The sequence below is a fragment of the Artemia sp. Qi Xiang Cuo genome, chromosome 1 (assembly GCF_049724085.1).
Source record: "Artemia sp. Qi Xiang Cuo chromosome 1, ASM4972408v1, whole genome shotgun sequence".
Classification (NCBI taxonomy): Eukaryota; Metazoa; Arthropoda; class Branchiopoda; order Anostraca; family Artemiidae; genus Artemia; species Artemia sp. Qi Xiang Cuo.
Genome location: NC_142794.1, coordinates 44,828,793 through 44,849,959, shown reverse-complemented (window position 1 = coordinate 44,849,959; position 21,167 = coordinate 44,828,793). Strand labels below are relative to the sequence as shown.

Below are 21,167 nucleotides of genomic sequence, written 5' to 3'. Positions count from 1 at the left end.
TGTCTTGAGATTTCAATTATACAGCACTGGAAGTGTCGATTAGACCAGGTAAGCCCCACCCTAAAATTCAGGCTTTGGGAGCCCATGCCCCAGCCCTCAGGGCAAGGGTTGTAAGTTTTGCCCTGGGATACAAAAATAAATTAAAATAGGTCAAACTAGAAACGAGCAGAAATTAATCTGAGTAGGGTTCTAAACCCTATGCTTTCTAAAAGCCAGAATACAATTTGTACTTTACTGAAAAAAAAAATTATTTTAAATGTTTTCATTTATAACTTTAAGAAAACAAAAAATAATTAAGGTTTTAAGGAATAAATATCAGCATATGTATATTAAATTTACTATGCACAGTTTTTCAGTAAATCCATTTGAATTTTCTTCAGTACAGAACAAATTATATTCTGGATTTTAGAAAGCATAGGGCTTAGAACCCTACTCAGACCAATTTCTGCTCGTTTTGAGTTTGACTTATTTTAATTTCTGTTTGTTTTGGGTTTCTTTTATTTATTAATACTGATTTGTGGTAGTTGTTTGCTTGGTAGATTATTTGATTTTATTTTTGTTCATTTTTGGTTTAATGGAGTTCTTCACTTCTTTTTTGAAAAACTTATTTTGTGCTAAAAGTTTTTTGGTTAATCTAAATAAAAAGACGCTATGTTCAGGTTCATTGTCAGAGCGCACGCTACTACTAATGCTACTATCACTGCTACGTTTACTGCTGCTACTAATCCTACTTCAACTACTACTTCTATTGCAACTACTTGTAAGGCCAAGGGCAGTCAGATGAAAGTTTCAAGAAGTGTTAACACACAGGATATCAAAAGAACATTCAGGAATATCATAGCAATGGCTCACTGTATAAAGTTGAAACTTCCAGGACTTGAAAAGAGCGAACGACCGAAAGACAATAAGTTAATACTACTGCTGCTACTATAACTAAAACTATTGCTATTATACTACTACTAGTAATACCAACTCTACTACTGTGACTACTATTACAACTATACCTAAGGGTATGAAAGTGAAATTTTCAAGAAATTTTGAGGAGGGAAGGTGAACAGAGTCACAGCGCACCGTCGGGATGCAGTTTGTCAAAAGGGCACAACAGTAATATATTAGGAAAATTTGGGTGTGTGAAGTTGAAACTTACAGGGCTTGTTGTGGAGGACGTTGAACTAGCCAAAAAGAAAATATTTGCATCCTAATGCTACTGCTTCTATCGGTACTACTAACACTGGTACTATTATTACTGCTTCTGATACTACTACCAACATTAAAGCTAAGGCTACTACTATTAATTCTTCTGCTACTACTACTGCTGATACTACTACTACTGCTGCTACTAAAACTAAGGGTATTAAGGCGAAAAATTTGGGAAATTGAAACTGTGTTGAACTAAATTGAAACGCACTATGCTCACACAGGTTATCAAGAGGAAGGATCAAAAATGCCTCAGGAACGGTTGATGATGTTAAGTTGAAACTTTCAGTGTGTGCTTAAGGGGATGTCGAAGAAACCAAAGATGCTATGCGCATACTGCTACTAATACTAAAACAAATATTGCTACTATGCAAGCTAAGAGTGTTCAGGTGAAGCTCTTAAGCAATATTTAGGCGGATGTTTAACTAAATCGAAACGAACTATTAGCACGTAGATTTTTAAAAAGATGACAAGGAAGTATCTCAAGAACAGCTTACATTATTAAATTAGACCTTTAAGGGTAAGTTGTCACAGATTTTGAACAAGCCAGAAGGCACTATGTGCATACTATTAATAATTCCACTACAGTTACTGTGACTAATGAGGCTAGGGGTATTAAGAGGAAAGTTTTAGGGAGCATTTAAAGAAAGTTGCAATCAAACGAAAAAAATTTATGCATGCAGGTTATCGAAACGGCATATAAGCAATATCATAGGCAGCGCCACTGTAAAATAGCTAGAATTATCTTTAAATCTTTTATGGGAGCTAATACGATCGAAAATTAAAACACTCTAGTTCCCTTTGAAGAGTCAAAAGAGATTGGAGGTTGAGCAGCCCTCCTCCCAAGTACATTCATTTTTCAAAGAAATCCAGTCAAAATTTTTAGGCAGCCATTTCGTTCAGAAGAGTAGAACGATCTAGTAATTACTCCTCTAGAGATATTTGTTATGTCAACTCCCCCCCCCCAAAAAAAAAAAAATTATGCCATTGGCTCATTGTGCTTTAAAACTAAATGTTGCTTTAAAACTAAATCAAAAGGCACTGTGTGTATGGTTGCCAATAAGACATCTCACAAATATATCGAGGACGACTGGTGGTATTAAGTTGAAACTTTCGGGGTGACTACTGTTACTACTTCTTCTTTTACAATTTAAATGAATCAAAAGTCTGTAAATGTCTTCAGGTTGTAAAAGAGCATACATGGAATTTTTGTGAATGATGTTAAGTTTTATTTTTCAGGTCAACTTGAGGAGATATAAAATTAAATTAAACAATACTATTGGGTCAGGATTAAAAATAAAGTTTCTCCAACATACAAATAGTAAGCCAAACTATGAATTCTTATGGAAAAAACCGAAAACATATAAATTATTATTTTCTTATGAAAATAACCATGTCAATAAGAAAAACAGAAATCAATTCAAAAAACTTTTTCCACGAAATAAGTTTATCAAAGAAAAGTAAAGAGCTCCAAAAGTAAAACTACCACACCATCAATAAATAAACGAAACCCAAAACGAACATAAATTATAATAAATAGCCTGTTCAAACCCAAAAGGAAAAGAATGAGTAGGGCTAACAACCCCCGTGCCTTCGCAAGACCAGAACATAACTTGCACTTTACTAAAAAAAAAATACATTTGAATTTTTTTCCCTTTTTTGACTTTAATAAATATAAAATAAATATGACTTTAAGGAATCAACATCAGTATATGAATATTGAACTAACAATCCGCGGTCATTTTTTTTTTTTTTCAGTAGACTGCAAATTATGTTCTGGTCTTGAGAGGGCATGGGGGTTGTCAGCCCTACTCATGCTAATTTTTACTCATTTTGAGTTTGACTCGGTTATTTACTGTAATTTTGGTTTGCTTTGGGTTACATTTATTTATTGATGGTGATTAGTGGTAGTTTTACGGTTGGAAGATTATTTGACTTTATTTTTGCTCATTTTTGGTTTAATAGTGCTCTTTACTTTTCTTTGAAAACTTGTTATGTGGAAAAAGTTTTTTAAATAAATTTCAATTGAAAGCTGAAATTTGAATGTGTAGGTTTTAAGGTCGCATTTGCGGTTGCTCTTAACGTAATAGGCATACGGCACCTTTAATCTTGTTGATTTTGTGCACCAAAGTTACTTCCAAATAGTACTTTCTATATTGTTTTGACCCACTTAGGTGTATTTTCTTTACACAACAAAACAGTGTTTTCATAGATATAAATCCCATATCATATTCGATCTTTTTGCATTTAGCTTCAGTTTTTTGGCCATACTCCATGACGAGAAATCGTAACGAAGAAAAAGTGCACATAATTACAGCTATTGAAAAAACCAAGAACAACACAAATATTTTTGTCGAGAGCTCATAGAGCAGTGCCTCAATGTGTAATTAAGAATATAAAAGAGTAATACATATAAAAGTCCACGGGACGATATAGAAAGAAAATCTTAAAACAAACACTGAAGTAAAAATGGCCCTTTCTCAAAAAACGCTTAGAAGGTAATTGATTGAAAAAAAAACAATATTGAATGGCAATTCGAACTTCAGTTAAGAATTAATTTTGTATAGAGATTTTTGAATGATATAATCGCTTTCTAAGCGTGGTTTTATCAGAGATCCTATTATGCTGAGAAATATTATTTCATGAAGAAGATTAATTTAAAAAGAAATAAAGAAAGATTTTCTAATGAAAATAAAGATCAAAGTTGAAACTTAAAACGAATAATCATTAATGCTTCACAGTTTTTGGGATATGTTTTTGAAAAACTATTTCAAATAAAGTGGCTCGTAATAAAAAAAAAGCATAGACTAAAATAACATGAAATAAACCATATTTTTAGGATTCTGAGAAAGTAGTACTTTGCTGAAAACACAAAACCAACGGAACAAAACGGGACTAGAAGCCTAAAAATCCATCAGCGGCACGGTGAAATAAACAACAGTTCATAAATCTCCGAACATTCTCTTACCAGCCATGAGATCAACAAATTTTACTGCACGATTTTAACTTTCTAAAAATCCCAAGAAAGCTTTGTTTTCAGTAAAGTACTAGTTTTTCAGAACTCTACAAACATAAGGAAATAATACGAATCGGTTTATTAGGAACAGTTTTTCAGAAATTTGTTGCATACTTGTGAAGTAGTATTTCTGTTTGTTTTAGGTTTTAACTTCACTCTTTACTTCCATTAGAAAAAAATTGTTTTCTCAGCAGATTTTGTGATTTTTTGTGTTTTTTAGGCTTTGAAAATATAGACAATAAGCCTTAAAACAAAATCTCAAACATAGAAGACATGATTAGTTTCTGCTAAAATTTGGCAGTAAATATACGTATATCTCTTAATCTTTCCCTTAAACAATCTGCAATATGTCCCATAAACAGTCCTGGGATATATTTTCCTTGGTATCTTTAAGGAGTTGTAAATAAAAGTTCAATTATCAACGAAATATTATTTTATGTGAAATATATAAACGATTTTAGAAATCTTAAGGGTGTTAAAAGAATTAAGTATATGTAGTAAATTTTGTTTATGGAGTCTAGTTTTGCTATTACTACAATTTTTCTGCCGCAACGCTGCAAAGCATTTGAAATTCTCATCAGAAAGTATACTTTCATGAATTTTGCCCTTTTTACTTCAAAATTTTTGGAGAACTGATCAATCAAGGCCGTATACAGGGGGGGGGAGTACCCAGTTTGAACCCCCCCCCCCCTCTCCGAAATATTTGACTGAGTCTAAATTAGTCGAAAATTAGTAAAATCTTAGTAAAAATTAGTAAAATTAGTCTTAAACCGAGTCGAAAATTAGTAAACCTCCCCCCCCCCCCGAAAAAAAATCCTGGATCCGCTCTTGTGATCAATACAGCTGAATGATCACCTGAAAGCGAAGAATTATTTCACTAGCGTTATGCAAAACCGTCTAAGTCACATTTTTTAGGAAATTGAGTTATGGGCTCCACCTTATGTAAAGTTTCACGACAAGTCGTTTGGTATGATCAGAATCGATCTACGTCTTCAAATAAGGTCACAGTTAAAATTTGAATTTTCAGTCTAAGTCCCTTTACAGCAGTTTGTAAATCGCAAAAACAAGCCAAGTCCTTGGATCTGGCGGTAACTGGACTTGGCATGTTTTAGCTTTTTGTCTTTGGCCGCAAGATTTGACTTGTACTGTTTTGATTCATCACCATCATCAGTTTTTACAAGCCAAATGGAATTTCTGGAAGGATAATAAAGCATTTTGCTAAATTTTGATTTTCTTGTGTTTATTAGTTTAAAGGTTAATATTAAGGTATTCAAGCCATTATTCCTTCTCTTCTTTTCATCTTGAGTCTGGTAGTGTTGAATTGCTTTCGTTTTGGTGTTTCCTATAGTGCTTGGCTAGCCACTAGGAATGTCCAACCCTCCTGACTTAGGATGTTCAGCTACATATTCTGTTATCTCAGACCAATGTCGTTATTATGAGTAAAAATCATAAGAATCTGGTTCACAAGAAATAGTCACCCTGGTCCCCTTAATCCCACTCTGGGGATAATCATGAAAGCAATTATACTTTTAAGAAAGCAGACTAAAGAGTTTTAAAAAGACTCAATATTGGTAGGGTCAATCAACGGTGTTAACTGTTTGAAGGTCAAGAATCAATATGTGTCCAATAAGGTTCTGGAGATAGGGAAGCTAGATGTGGCTGATGATCTAATGTTAACATTTTCCTTTGATAAAGATTTCCTTGTCCCAAGTTCAGAGGGATTACAGGAAAATCCCCCAAAGGGCTACCTGCCTGAAGGGCTTGTCTTTTTTGATAATATACCCTCAGTAAAATTTGCCTTGTACGCATATGACTTGGCCATTTGGACTGAGGGCACTTGTCCGCAAATTTGCAGACCCCAACTTTAGGGAGCTATTGATAAACTGTCAATATGGCTTAATCTAAAAAGTCAGATTTTTTCTATCCCAAAAACTACTGGAACAGTTTTCTATAGGAAAAATGACCATAGGTAAGATTGTCCCTCAACCAGTTTGACTCTGTATAATCAGTTCATTCACTTTGACAGGAATCCGAAGTTCCTTGGAGTTTGGATCGATAATAAGTTAAATTGGAATGTTCATATTTCTTATCTGACTAAATCACTTGAAAAACGGCTGAATTTTATGCGTGCTTTTGCAGGGCAAAAGTGGGGTGCCAGCCGAAATGGGCTTCGACAACTACTCATTTCCATAATATATGGAAAGATTGAATATTGTCTTCCTGTGTACTTCTCAGCTTCAAAAAAGTACTTTCTAAAATAGAATCATTAGTACATTAGAGACTTATCACTGGTGCTCTTAAAAGTACACCCACTGCAGCACTATACAAGAAGGTGAATATCCCTTCTTTAGAAGAAAGGCTCTTGAAATTATCCTCTAATTAATTTATGAAAGTTAACAACAATCATAACCACCCCGTTTTTCAAGGAGTGTTCTGCAAATTGAAAATTGTATTAAGATTAGCTAAAATGGCAGAATTTTGCAGTTGGAAAAAGATTTTTACTAATCGATCAGTTTCCAGTGACAGAAGGGCTTCCATATGTATTTTTTTCTGAATAGAATGGTTCATCAATTGGGATTAGAGTTTCAAATGGAATCTCAATTTTCCGTACAGAATGCCTTGCTGCCCAGAAAGCTCTGGATGTTGTCCTGGAAGCTGAATTAGGCTCTTTTGATATCTTCTGTGATTCTAAAAGGGTTTTTTCTGATCTTAAAAAGAGGTAAGATAAAGTTATTCCAGTCACTTTTCATCTAAAGGAAAAAGATTTAGAAAATCGTGTCTTTCCATGCTCTTCAACTGAAAATGATTTGGCTTCCTTCTCACGTAATGATTAAGGGTAAGAAAATTGCTGATAGTCTTGCTAAACAGGCTATTCACTACCCAATTACTAAGAAGGTCACTCTCACTGTAAATGAATCCTCAAAGTTAATAACCTCTGCTGCAAATGTTCTTAGAATCAATAAAAACCGTATTGCAGCAACAAATACATATGTTCTGTCTTTTGCCAGTCAATGTATCCCCAATCTCCTTATCCACCCAAATAGAAAACCACAAAATAGTGTATTCTCTCTACAACAACAGGATAAAAAGCTAGTTTACATTTATTTAAAAGTCATTTTGGGCTCATTGGACAAATTGGAGAGCTGATTCCACGGATGTAAAAGTGTACATTTAAGCTCATTTGGTTAGGAGAGTGTTGTGACAGAACTGAAAGATGCTTGATGCTCCTAAAAGGCTTTAAACTAGTTTTAAACACTACCTTTTTTCCAGGCAATATGGATCACAGAACCAGGCAAAAACTTGATCTTTCGAAACCTTCTGATCTAAATGCAATTGACGAAATTTTGATGAAGAGTGACCCAGAGGAGGATCTTTCTTCTGCAGAATCGACGATTTCTGAGTTTGTTCCTTCCAGTAGTAGCAGCGACGAAGAAGACTCCGTTGCTCTTGTTCTTAATCCTCCAAAGGTATACAAAAGCCTTCAGCCAGCTGAGGAAGTGGACTATGATGGCGAGACAACCCAGTCAGTTAGTGTTTTACAAACAGAAGAGAGTCCTAGTGAAATTAATAATAATACAAGCCAACAAGAACAGAATGTGCCATCCCGTGGGTCAGGGAATGTTGTTGAAGACCCGGTGACAGATTCTTTGCCTGACCAAGACAGTGAAGTTACTGCGGAAGAAGCACATTCCGGACGAAAGCGTGGCCGAAGTGCGAAGTACATGAGACGGAGAGAACGGACGGAAAGTAAATACAAAGGCGAAGAATATGTGAGTGCCAAAAATATTGTTCACCCTGCTAGGAAACAGAATAAAGCTTTTAGAAGTTGCAGGCTGAACTGTTGTGAAAAATTTGGTAGTGAAACGAAAGCCAGTCTGTTTGAATCGTACTGGGCTATAGGTGAAAAGAAACAGCAGCAGTAATTTCTTCTGAATTGCATGAACAGAATTCGACCAACACGAGCCAGGAAGAGAAAAGATGATAGTAACAAGGAGCGCTATGCCTGGTACTATTATGTGACTGTTGAATCGGAGAAAGTTAAAATATACAAGTCCTGTTGTATGTCTGTCTTTGCTCTAATCAAAGTAGAGCTCGCAACGGTTCAAGGAAAACATGGGAAGTTCTCTATTATTAGCACTCCTGAGAGACGCCAAGCTTTCAACAGATCAGTCCCGGCTGATATTGAGCTCATAAAGCAGCACATTGAATCACTTCCTGCTTATAAATACCACTATGGAAGGTCACAAACTTCCAGGAAATATCTTTCTTCTAATGTTAGCCTTCAGAAGATGTACGATCTTTACAAAGATTTTGCTGCAGAAAAGGGGTTGCCAGCAAAATCCATTGCAATGTATAAGAAAGTAATCTATCAAGAATACAATCTTGGATTTAAACCTCCTGTCAGGGACTCCCGTGGAACGTGTGAGAAGCTTAAGCAACAGATTAATTGTGCTGATCCTGAAGATTCCAAATGAGTCTTACAAGCTCAGCTTGAGGCCCATGAGACAGCCTATAGATCGGCGTAGGAGTCTAAACAGAAAGACAAAGAGGTTGTAAAGAACGACCATTCCACTCTGTTGTGGGTTTTTGATCTTCAGCAGTGTCTTCCTACGCTCTTTGTACAGACTAAAATAGCTTTCTACAAAAAGGCAACTATGGACCTACAAACTTACCATTCACGTAATAAGCAATTTGAAAGAGGGAAAGTCATACAATTACCTTTGGCACGAAGGAATGGGTGACAAGGAAGCCTCTGAGGTAGCCTCTTGTCTGTTTAAGCATCTAAAGGCACTGCCGTCAAGAATAACACAGCTAATCTTGTACTCAGACACATGTGGTTCTCAGAATCGAGATATGTATGTGACCGGAATGTTCTCGTATTACGTTTCTAAAATTGCTTCGGAGGATTTTGAATTGATAGATCAAAAGTTTCTCGAACCCGGAAATACTCACCTCTAGTGTGACAGCGATCACGCCAGGATTGAGAAGGTCAAAAAGTATACAGACTTTGAAATCCGAGTTCCAGCTGACTGGACGAACTTAATACATCTTGCAAAGGGAAAAATTCCTATGACCACCACTGAGATGCCAAAGTACAAAATGTTTTACATGAACGAATTTTTCAGGAAAAGATGTGTCAAAAAAACGGTGGACACCGAAAATTAGCCATTCTCTTGGTTAGCTGTACGTTGGTTGCGGTACGAAAAACAATTTAGCATCATAAAGCTCAAAACTTTTCTAGATGAAGATGCACCGTTCAGAATAATGGATTTTAGAAAGAGAGGATCCCAGAAAATTTCATTTTCAGGTATGAAGACAAAGTATCCCAATGGGAAGACGATTTCCAAAGCGAAATACGCCAATTTGATTTCACTTTTGCCGTTTGTGCCTGAGGACTATCATGCCTTCTACAAAAATTTGCTTTATGACAATACAGCGGTGAAATACCTCGAACATGAAAATGAGGAAGAATGAGCTAATATTCTCATGTTTGAGATTTTTTTCTACCATTTCTTACATAAACGAAGTTGACTTAGCTTGAATTTGCAATTTGTTTTTTGAAAGATTTTCAGAAAATTCAATTTGTAAAAACCGATTAAGTCCATTATCTCAAAATATACTCCATTTTTAGCGAAATCTAATGGCAAATTTCAATTCCTGGATGTTTTTTTTTGCATATATCATTTTTCCTCAGCAGTATTCTTTCATAATCAGATTCAGGAGACGCTTTCAACCAGAAAAATCGCTCTCCCGTAAAATTTGGAAAATGTGACTTAGACGGTTTTTGCATAACGCTAGTGATTTAATAAGAAATTGTCCTAAGCAATATTTTAAACTAGATTACCACGGTCTCATCAAAAAGACGTTACTTCTAGACCACAAAGAAAGAATTTATTTCATAGTCTTATTGGCTGACCAAAAAGTTTTATCACCCCTTGACGTGGCTTAGTTATGCTCTTTTTAACTATAAATCTAAAACAATTATAATGAAAAGATCATTAGCTTTGAATTGGGCCTTCAAACATCATGCTACTACGTTGCAGTTGCCTACTACTTCCAGTGACGTCAACTGGGGGCCACCAAGTTCTTTCCTCCACCTAGAACTTGAAAAATACCCTTTGTTGATTACTTTCATATAAAAATGCAGCTTTTTGGGTATTCTAATTAAAAAAGCTGAAATAAACAAGAAAATTACCCCCCCCCTCGAAATATCAAAATGTATATTACTCTTCCACTTTTTTTTTGAATTTAGACAAATATTTTGGTCTTAAATTTTTCAGAACTATCTAGTTATGTTAGTTAGAGTACAATTTATAAAAAAATATTAAGGGGGCTGGTAGGGCGAGTAAACAAGAGAGGGGATAGTAAATTCCAACCATGGAGATGATGCTGTACGATCAATTCTTCCCAGCCTTTCTACTCTAGAAATTACACTCAAAGTGTACTTTTTGGGTACGATTTGGAACTTTGTGATGGCTTTATCAAATTGAATCTAAAACCATATAGATATAGAAACTAGCTTCGACATGAGCCCTTAAAAAGTTTTCTGTAATGTTTCTGTCCCCTGCTAGAATTAAATTGGCCGTGCATTACTGCCGAAAAGAAAAGAAGTCTTAGAAAAGTAAGGCACAAGCAGAGAGGTGCTTCTATTATAAAGACGTGATTATGCAAGCAGTATGTCTGATGTTCAACAGGGTTTCCACACATATGAGCTGAACTGGGAAGGCAAGTAAGCTAAATTCGATCCATGACTCATTGAGAGAATCTCATTATGGAAAACAACTGCAGCAACACTTCCAGAGTCCAAAAAATGTTTGAAATCTTACAGGAATGTATGTCTGCTTTACGGGTCCAATGAAACAAGTTATCAAAGGCAACGCTATAGCGTTGCCTATAGTAAAGGCCATGCGGCTCAAATGTTTTATTTTTATTCCCAGAGGCGCTTCATATGGAAGGAGTCGTTACATTGACTTCGGAGGGGGCTCATTCGATTGGGAATCGGGAGTTCTAGTGCCCTTTATAAGAGTCAAAAACGATCTGAGGGCAGCTAGCCCCAAATGTATCTAATAAACGTTTTCAGATGATTGTTTTGTTAAAAATAGTTTAATGGTCAGACAACAAAACTTTGAGGGCAAAACAACACCTCAAGACCGTGGGATAGGCGTTATAAGTTACGCCTTGGGGGCAAATATGGTTCTTATAGAAGGGATGCTTCTATAAACTTCAGAGATGGTTCATTTGATTAAAAATTGAAAGTTCTAGTTCATTTTTTAAGAGTCAAAAGAGATCGGAGGGCAGCTATCCTGCCCCCCACGCCCTATTTTCCCAAAATGTATTAGATACAATTTTTGAGATAGGCATTTTGTTAAAAATAGTTCAAGGATCATATAAGAAAAACGCCAGGATCGACACTTCCTCCTAGGACCCGGGGGTAGGCGTTGTGAGTTATGTCCTATTGGCAAATAAGGTTCTTATAGAAGGGATGCTGGTAAAAACTTCAGAAAGGGCTCATTTGATTGGAAATTAAAAGTTTTAGTTCATTTTTTCAGAGTCAAAAGAGATTGGATGGCAACTAACCCCCTCCCCTTATGCCTTTTTTTCCAAATACATCAGATAAAAACTTTGAGATAGTCATTGTGTTAAAAATAGTTCAAAGAGCTCATCAGATTGGAAATTGAAAGTTCTATTTCACTTTTGAAGAATCCGGGGTCGACACAATCCCCCCGGGTCTGGGGGCAGGCGTTGTAAGTTATGCTCTGTGGGCAGCTATGGTTCTTATACAAAAGGTGCTCTTATAAACTTCAGAGAGGACTCTTTTGATTAGAAATCAAAAGTTCTAGTTCACTATTTCAGATTCAAAAGAGATCGGAAGGCAACTAACCCCCCCCCACGTCCTCTTTTCCCCAAATGCATCAGATAAAATTTTTTAGATAGACATTATGTTAAAAATAGTTTAAAGATCGTATAAGAAACACGCCAGGATCAACACAATCTCCCAGGACCCGGGGTAAGCGTTTTAAGCTATGCCCTGGGGGCAAATATGGTTCTTATCGAAGGAATGCTCGTATAAACTTCAGAGAGGGCTCATTTGATTGAAAATTAAAAGTTCTAGTTCACTTTTTCAGAGTAAAAAGAGATCGGAGGGCAACTAGCCTCCCCCCATGACTTTTTTCCCAAATACATCAAATAAAAATTTTGAGATAGCCATTTTGTTAAAAATAGCTCAAAGGTCAGATAACAAAACTCCGATGTCGACACAACCCACTAGGGCCCAGGGGCAGGCGTTGTAAGGTATGCTCTGAGGGCATATAAGGTTCTTAGTGAAGGGATGCTCGTATAAACTTCAGAGAGGGCTCATTTGATTGGAAATTGAAAGCTCTAGTTCACTTTTTAAGAGTCAAAAGTGATCGGAGGGCAGATAGCCCCCCCCGCCTTTTTTCCCTAAATACATCCGATAAAAATTTTGAGGTAGCCATTATGTGAAAAATAGTTAGAAGATCATGAAACAAAAACTCCGGGGTTGTCACAACCGCCCAGGGTCCAGGGCAGGCGATCTAAGTTATGCCATGTGGGCAAATATGGTTCTTATAGAAGGGGTGCTTTTATAAACTCCAGAGAGGGCTCGTTTGATTGGAAATTAAAAGCTCTACTTCACTTTTTAAGAGCCAAAAGAGATCGGAGGGTAACACCCCCCCCCCCTGCCCCCCACACGCCCCCTTTTCCCAAATGAATCAAATAAAAATTTTGAGATAGAAATTTTGTTAAAAAAAAGTTTAAAGGTCAGATAACAAAACTCTGATGACGACACAACTGCCCAGGGCCCTGGGGCAGGCATTGTAAGTTATACCCTAGGGGTATATATGGCTCTTATGGAAGGGATGCTCGTATAAACTTCAGAGAGGGCTCGTTTGATTGGAAATTGAAAGTTCTATTTCACTTTTTAAGAGTCAAAATTGATCGAAGGGCAGCTAGCACCCCCCTCCCATGTCTTTTTTCCGAATCAGATAGAATTTTGAGGTAGAAATTTTGTTAAAAATAGTTCAAAGATCACAAAAATAAAAACTCCAGGGTCGATACAACCCCCCAGACCCTGGGGACAGGCGTTGTAAGTTGTGCCCTTGGGGCCACTATGGTTCTTATAGAAGGGATTCTCATATAAACTTCAGAGAGGGCTCATTTGATTGGAAATTAAAAGTTTTAGTTCACTCTTTCAGAGTCTAAAGAGATCGGAGGGCAACTACCCTTCTCCCCCCCCCCGACCCAACGCCCTCTTTTTCCCAAATGCATTAAATAAAAATTTTGCAATTGACATTTTCTTAAAAATATGTGGTTCTTTTTCAGATTCAAGTTCACTTTTCAGAGTCAAAAGAGATCAGAGGGCAACTAGTCCCCCTCAAACCCTTTTTCACAAATACATCAAATAGTAATTTTCAGATACCTATTTTGGTAAAAATAGTTCAAAGGTCAGATAACAAAACTCCGATGTCGACACAACCAACTAGGGCCCGGGGGCAGGCACTGTAAGTTATGCTCTGGGGGCATATAAGGTTCTTATGGAAGGGATGGTTGCATAAACTTCAGAAAGTTCTAGTTCACTATTTAAGAGTCAAAAGTGATTGGAGGGCAGCTAGCCCCCCTCCCTCAACTTTTCTTTTCCCCTATATGCATCAGACACCAATTTTAAGATAGCTATTTTTATAAAAATAGCTCAAGGGTCAGATAACAAAATTTCCTGTGTCGACACAACCCCCCAGGCCCCAGGAGCAGGCATTGTAAGTTGTGCCCTTGGGGCATATATGGTTCTTATGGAAAAGATGCTCATGTAAGCTTCAAAGAAGGCTCATTTGATTTGAAATTGAAAGTTTTAGTTGGGTTTTTAATGGTCAAAAGAGATCCAAGGGTAACTACCCCCCCCATGCCCTTTTTTTCAAACCCATACAAATAAATTTTGAGATAGCCATTTTTTTTAAAACTAGTTCAAAAATAAGATAAAAAAAAACCGGTGTCGACACAACCCCCCAGGGTCTGGCGGCATGCGTTGTAAGTGGTTCCCTGGGGGCATATATGGTTCTTATGGAAGGGTTACTCGTATAAACTTCAAAGAGGGCTTAATTGATTGAAAATTGAAACCTCTAGTTCACTTTTTAAGAGTCAAAAGTGATCGGAGACACTAGCCCCTCCTCCCTCCACTCCTTTTTCCCCAAACCCATCCGAAAGAATTTTTGAGATGACCACTTTGATAAAAATAGTGCAAAGATCATATAATAAATTCTCTGCTGTTGATAAAACCCCCAGGGTCTGGGGGTAGGCATTGTAAGTTATGCCCTGGGGGCAAATATGGTTCTTATAGATGAGATGCGTGTATAAACTTCAAAGAAGGCTCATTTGTTTGGAAATTAAAAGCTCTAGTTCACTTTTTCAGAGTCAAATGAGATCGGAGGGCATCTAGCCCCTCCCCTCCCCCCACGACTTCTTTCCCCAAACCCCTTCGATAAAAATTTTGAAATGAGCGTTTTGTTAAAAACAGTTCAAATATCAGATAATAAAACTCCTGGATCGACGCTGCCCCCCCCCCCAGGTCCTGGGGACAGGCAGTGTAAGTTATACCCTGGGGCATATATGGTTTTTATAGAAGGGATACTCGTATAAACTTCAGAGAGCTCATTTTATTGAAACTGAAAGTCTTAGCTCACTTTTAAAGAGTCAAAAGAGATCAAAGGGCAATTAGCCCCCCCCCTCCCATGCCCTTTTTTCTCCAAACCCATCCGATAAAAATTTTGAGATAATAAAAACTCCGAGGTTGACACAAACCCCCAGAGTCCGGGGGCAAGTGTTTTAAGTTATGCCCCGGGGCATATAAGGTTCTTATGTAAGGAGAGGTAGTATAAACTTTGGAAGGGGCTCATTTGATATGAAATTGGAAGTTCTAGTTCCCTTTTTATGAGTCAAAAGGTATCGGAAGGCATCTACGCCCCCTCCCCCCACACAGACCCTTTTTTCCAAATGCATCCGATCCAACTTTTGAGATTGCTAGTTTTTTTAAGTAGTCCAACGATGAGATAACAAAAACTGGGGGGTCAACATAGCCCCCCAGAGTCCGGGGGGAAGAGCTGTAACTCGTGCTGCGGGGGCATATAAGGTTCTTTTGGAAGAGGTGGTCGTATAAAATTTACAGAGGACTCAAATGACACATCCCCTAGAATTAAATCTTACCTTCTAATATCTTCACATTTGCAGTGCAAATAGGAGGGCAGCTCTATATAGCCTACTGCTTGTGAGTGATTATCTCTTATGTAATTTTTTTTTTTTTTGTAATTAATTTTTTTTTCTGTTACTAAGTTTTAGAGAATAGAAAACTATAGGTCATAAACGCAATAAGGTTTCGTTGTTTTATTGTTTTTTAGTTGCGCATTAAGATTAGTAAAAACAGGGCCACCACGGGAAGGTTGTGCGCAGCTGGCCCCGCCCACCCCCTAGGATTAAACCCGACCCCCTAATATCCTCCCATTTGCAGCGCAAATGGAAGGATAACTCTATTTACTGCTTGTGAATGGTTATCTCTTGTGTAAAGTTATTTTAGTTTTTTAAATTATTTTTTTTCTGCTACTAAGTTTTTGCCAATGAAAACTTAAGGTAACTAAGGCAATAATGTTTCGATGTTTATTGTTTTTTTTAGTTTTGCAATAAGATTAGTGAAACAGGGCCACCACGGAAAGGTTGTGCTTAGCAAAACCCACTCACTCATTAGTAGTAAACCCCCCCCATTGTGCCTTTTCCCACAAATCTATCCTATCAAAATTTTGAAATGGCCATTTTGTTCAAAATAGTCCAAAATTCAATTACTATAACTTAGGGGTGGAGAAATCTTCCATAGCCCCCGGGGCGAGGACTGTAACTTATGTAAGTTGCTATTCATAAAATTGTATTGTTTTTGTGGAAACGCTGGTCATAATAATTTTGAAAGGGGCGTGGTTCATTGGAAATTGGAGCCTCTAGTTTCTTTCTAAGAGTCAAAAGTTATCAATGGGTAGCTAGCCCATGTCCGACTGTTTGCTAGGGCATCCGGTCAAAATTTTGAGATTGCCAATTTGTTCAAAAACTTCAAAGGAAAAATAAGTATGCTTATGGGGCTGAACCCCCCGGCCCCAACCCTGGGGAAATGGCTCTGAGTTACGGAACTTGATTATTGTTGCTTTGAAGCTTTGTTTACTTTAGTACTTGGATTTAGTGATTTACGTGGCAACTTCGATTGACAGTGCAAAGCTTGTAAGTTATGCAAGCTGCTTATTGCTACTTTGATACCTGGTTTACTTTAATGCTATCTTTACTTTGTTATTTTTTTACTTTGATATTGTATCTTTGATAATAGTTTTGATACATCGGTGAACATTTGATGCTGAAAAAAAAAATTTGATTTTGAAATAAGGAATTTTCTAAAAACTTGAAACTTTTTGCAATCAAAAACGAACAACAACTAATAAGCTTTCCGAAAAAGAAGTATTTCAAAGAAAAGCAAAGGCCATTTTAAACTTAAGATCAGCAAATACAAATACCTGTTAAAATCCAAACTCAAAATGACTAGAAATTACTATTAAAGAATAAATGAAACCCAAACCAAACAGAAATTATATAAACATTCATAGCCAAAAAAACATACAAGTAATAATATAGGTGAATAAATAAATATTAAAGGGAGTAATGTTTAAATTGAATATGCAAATCAAGCTTAAAACTAAGAAAAATATTTTGCTATTGAAGTATAAGTGAAACCCAAAACGAAAATAAATTAAATAAACAATCAATGCAAACAAACACACAATAAATACTAATATAAATGCATAAATAAATATTAAACGAGTAAAACTTAAATTGAAAATGCAAATCAAGCTTGAAACGAACAACAATAACTGCAAAGAAGAGTTTGGGTACCGCCTCCTTCTATCACTGTAAAAGTCTAAAACCTACTGCATCATTGGCGCTTTACGGAAAAAAAATTATATTACAAATATATTCTTTTGTTCTTACATTAAAATTAAGTAATTTTTGAATTGATGAGCTTTCACCAATTAATATCAATATACATCAGATATTCAGTTTAATTTATTAGTTCTTTCTAAGATTGTTCAAGAAGAAGACAGTTTCACTACAAACAAGAGTTTGAATACTGCCCCTTTACTTAATTGTAAAAACCAAAAGCCTACTGCATCATTGGCGCTTCAATGAAAATGAATTATATTACAAATATTTTCTGCTCCAGTCCTTAAAGCATTGAAAATGAAAATAAAATTACAGTGAAATAAATTCTTGAACTGATGGGTCTTTCAACATTTAATGTCATTATAAATCAAATACTCAGTTTGATTTTATTTATACTTTCAAAGGCTGTTCAAGACATATACTGTTCAGTAAAGCGCCAATGACTCAGTAGGCTTTAAGCTTTTACAGGGAGAGAAAGAGGCGAAACCCAAATTCTTCTCTGTAGTGATGTTTTTTCATTTCAAGCTTGATTTGCATATTCAATTTAAGTGTCACTCGTTTTAAGATTTATTTATGCATTTATATTCAGATCTATTGTATGTTTGTTTGCATAGATTGTTTCTTTAATTTCTGTTCGTTTTAAGTTTCATTTATACTTCAATAGCAAGAGTATTTGGGGTTTTAATTTATGAAAACCTGTCGTGGAAAAACCATTCATGTGCGATAGCTGAAAAATTAAGCAGAAACATTGGGGCGATGCGAAGAATTAAAAATCTAGTCCCAAAATTTTTTAAAAATGATTTATTTTTCTATATTTGCTCCATATATTAGCTACGGATGCTCTATATGGGCAAGTAATTTTGTAACATGTTTCAAAAGAGTACAAAAACTTCAGAACAGATCTCTAAAATTATTATCGAAATTTTATAACTCTAATGAGGTTCCTGCTCATGAGCATTTTAAAAAGAATAACTCAATGGATATACCCCAAATTTAAGATTACAAAGTCGCGATTTTCTCGTATAAATATTTGAATCAGCTGCTCGCCTCTGCCTTTGAAAATCTTTTTACTTTTAATAGAGACCGTCATGATCATAATACAAGAAAAGCTGATAGCTTAACTCATGAGTTTAGAAGCACCACTCGGGCATCTTTTGTGATTCGCCATTATAATCCTCATGTTTGGAATATATTGCCCGAGTGTGTGAAAAATGCACATAGTCTTCCGGCTTCAAGTCAAAGGCAAAGAATTTTTCTTTTATCTCGTCAGTAAATTTGACGTTAAACCCGCTCCAGGTTGTCATTCTATTTAAGGTATGTCCCCGATTTTCTTTGCTGTTTTTCTTTTTTCTATCTTCTTCTTGTCTTTTCCTCTTTCTCTTTTTTCCTTTATTCCTTCATTAGTTGAGTTTCTTGTGTGTTGAGTAGCTCGGTATGAATGTGGTTTTAATTAGCTGAGAGTATTAACCGCATTTGCCCCGCATTAACAAGCTTATTGCCTTTCTTGGCAGGCGAAAGGCGAACAGTGTTTGTTTTCTTTTTTAATAAATGTAAATCTCATCGCTCATCTCATAATGTTACCATTCCAAACTTAAAGTACGACATCCAGAAGCAAATGAGTTGCATTACAGTTACTGCCTTTATGATTGAAAAGTAACTCAAAAGCCTGGATTTCAACAAAAGCGTTGGTCCTGATAACATTCATTCTCTTCTGCTAAAAGAAGCTCCTCGTGAAATTGCCCCTGTACTATCTATACTTTTTCATCATTTCCTTGATCATAAGTATGTCCCCTCCCAATGGAAACTAGCCTATATGACAGCTATTTTTAAAAGGGGAGATAGATCTAAAGCTGAAAATTATAGACCTATCAGCCTCACGTCTGCTGTTGCAAAAGTACTTGAGAGGATTGTTAGTGATGCACTTCTTCAACATATTGTTACTAATGAAATTATCTTCAACAGGCAGCACTTCTTTCTCCCAGGACAATCTGTAGAAACTAACATTCTAGACACTTACGGACAGGCTACCCAGTTACTGGACAAAGGCATTTCTGTTGGTTTAATTTCTTTACACCTAGCCAAAGCATTCGACAAGGTCCCACATAATCGGCTTCGTTTTAAGTTAACAGCATCAGGAATCCACCACTAATTAGTAGACTTGCTAATGGACTTCCTGGCTGGTAGATCTCAGAGTGTACAGCTCTTCGCAATAGATAGCAAATGTACCTACTCCCAGCCTTGTAATTTTATAAGTGGTGTTCCCCAGGGGACAGTTTTGGGACCCACAATGTTTATTTTTTATATAAATGATATGATAACCGAAGTCAGCAACCATTTAACCCCTTATGCTGATGACTCAAAATTATTTGGTGTACCTGATAAATCATCAATACAGCCTGACCTTGACCACCTTCAGGCATGGGCAAATAGGTAGCTTCTTTCTTTGAACATATCAAAATACGTCATCATTCATTTCGGTCATAATAATCCTCTGCACCAATGCACTATGAGTGATAACCCGACATCGTGCCCCATTCCTCTCCAAACTTACACCAGTGGCAAAGACATGGAAATCCATAGATAATCTTCTGAAGTTCCATGAACACTCTGCAAAAACTGTTTCCAAAGCAAATTCTACCCTTGGACTCATTAAAATTACACTTACTAGCCAATCACATGGAATCTTCTTGAAGCTATACATAGCGATTGTGAGACCAGTTCTTGACTTTGGAACCTCCCTTGCTTGTCCTTTTTAGAAAGTTGATATACAGTTGATTGAAGGTGTACAAAGGAGGGCCACTAAGTGCACCTCTGGACTTGGTGAGAAACCATATAGTGAAAGGGTATCTAACCTGAAATTCCCATCTTTGACCTTCCGACGCAAGCGGAGTAACATGACAAACACGAGGTCATTCTAAGAAGCTTCATATGCACCGAGTTAATAATAAAATCAGACAAGACTTCTTTAGCCAAAGGGTTATCAATCATTGGAACTGTTTTAGCGAGGAGACAGTGTCTTCAACATCAGCTGAAGTTTTAAAAGGGGACTCGACAAACAATGGGAAGCCAAACCTTCAAGATACAACTGGAGCTGCCTATCATCTGTGTCTCATAAATCGTGATTAATATATATATATATATATATGCATATAATAAAAAGTTGTGCTAGGATGCTGATGCCGCTTGTCATACCCAACCAACTCGCATACCCTATCAGAAATTGACCCTGTGTGGCGGATTTACTATAAACTAAAGAAGTCCCCTTGGTCATACCTATATGTGGTCACCGATACTAAGTGGGCTTAAATTACTTTTATCCTAGCACACTTTTAGTTGGAAGGCGTGTCGCTATGCCGTACAAACAGTCACAACCCTGTTCTTTTATGTTTTGTGTAAAATGTCTTAACTGTTCATTTTTAGGTCTAATATCACAAGAATTTATTTCTTCTCGTTTTAAACTTATTGTAGTCCTTCCTCAGAAGCTTTTAGACCTTTTTTTCTGGCAAATGGGACTTAAGGATAGCAAACACATTTAGGAGAATCCCATTTTCATTTTGTGCTGACAGAATTGTTGTCTTGCTGATTCTTTGGCTGATTTACTTTGTGCTTTGTCAGCAAAACCACAGACAAAATAAATATCAAAAAAACGCAAAATAGAAACCCGACATACCTTTTCAGCCCATAACGCGTTCATTGAAAACGGCTGAATCACAAAGAAAAGAATAAATAAAGAAATAGGAGTGTGAGTTATATCACAAAATTTAATTCAAACAATCTTACTTACGTTTTTATTGCCAGTACGATTTTTCATCTTCACACAGACTTAATATACGGTGTTGATTTCTATCTTGCCTGCACTACTCATCCAAATTTTTAAGGAAAACTTAAGGCTATAAGTCTAAGCTAGCCTATTGCTGCTGTTTAGATGGTTTGCCACTTTTTTTTTAAAGTATCATCAGACTCTCATAACAAACTA

General features: G+C 36.4%; 1 protein-coding gene across 1 annotated transcript in view; it reads left to right on the top strand.

Annotated features, from left to right (window-relative positions):
• Positions 1-20,973: 20,973 nt before the first annotated feature.
• The window catches only part of Phb2 (prohibitin 2), a 46,962-nt gene continuing 46,768 nt past the window's right edge, over positions 20,974-21,167 (top strand). The window contains exon 1 of the mRNA XM_089107339.1: positions 20,974-20,988. The gene's annotated coding sequence lies outside the window, so the exon portion shown is untranslated. The remainder of the gene's footprint in view (positions 20,989-21,167) is intronic.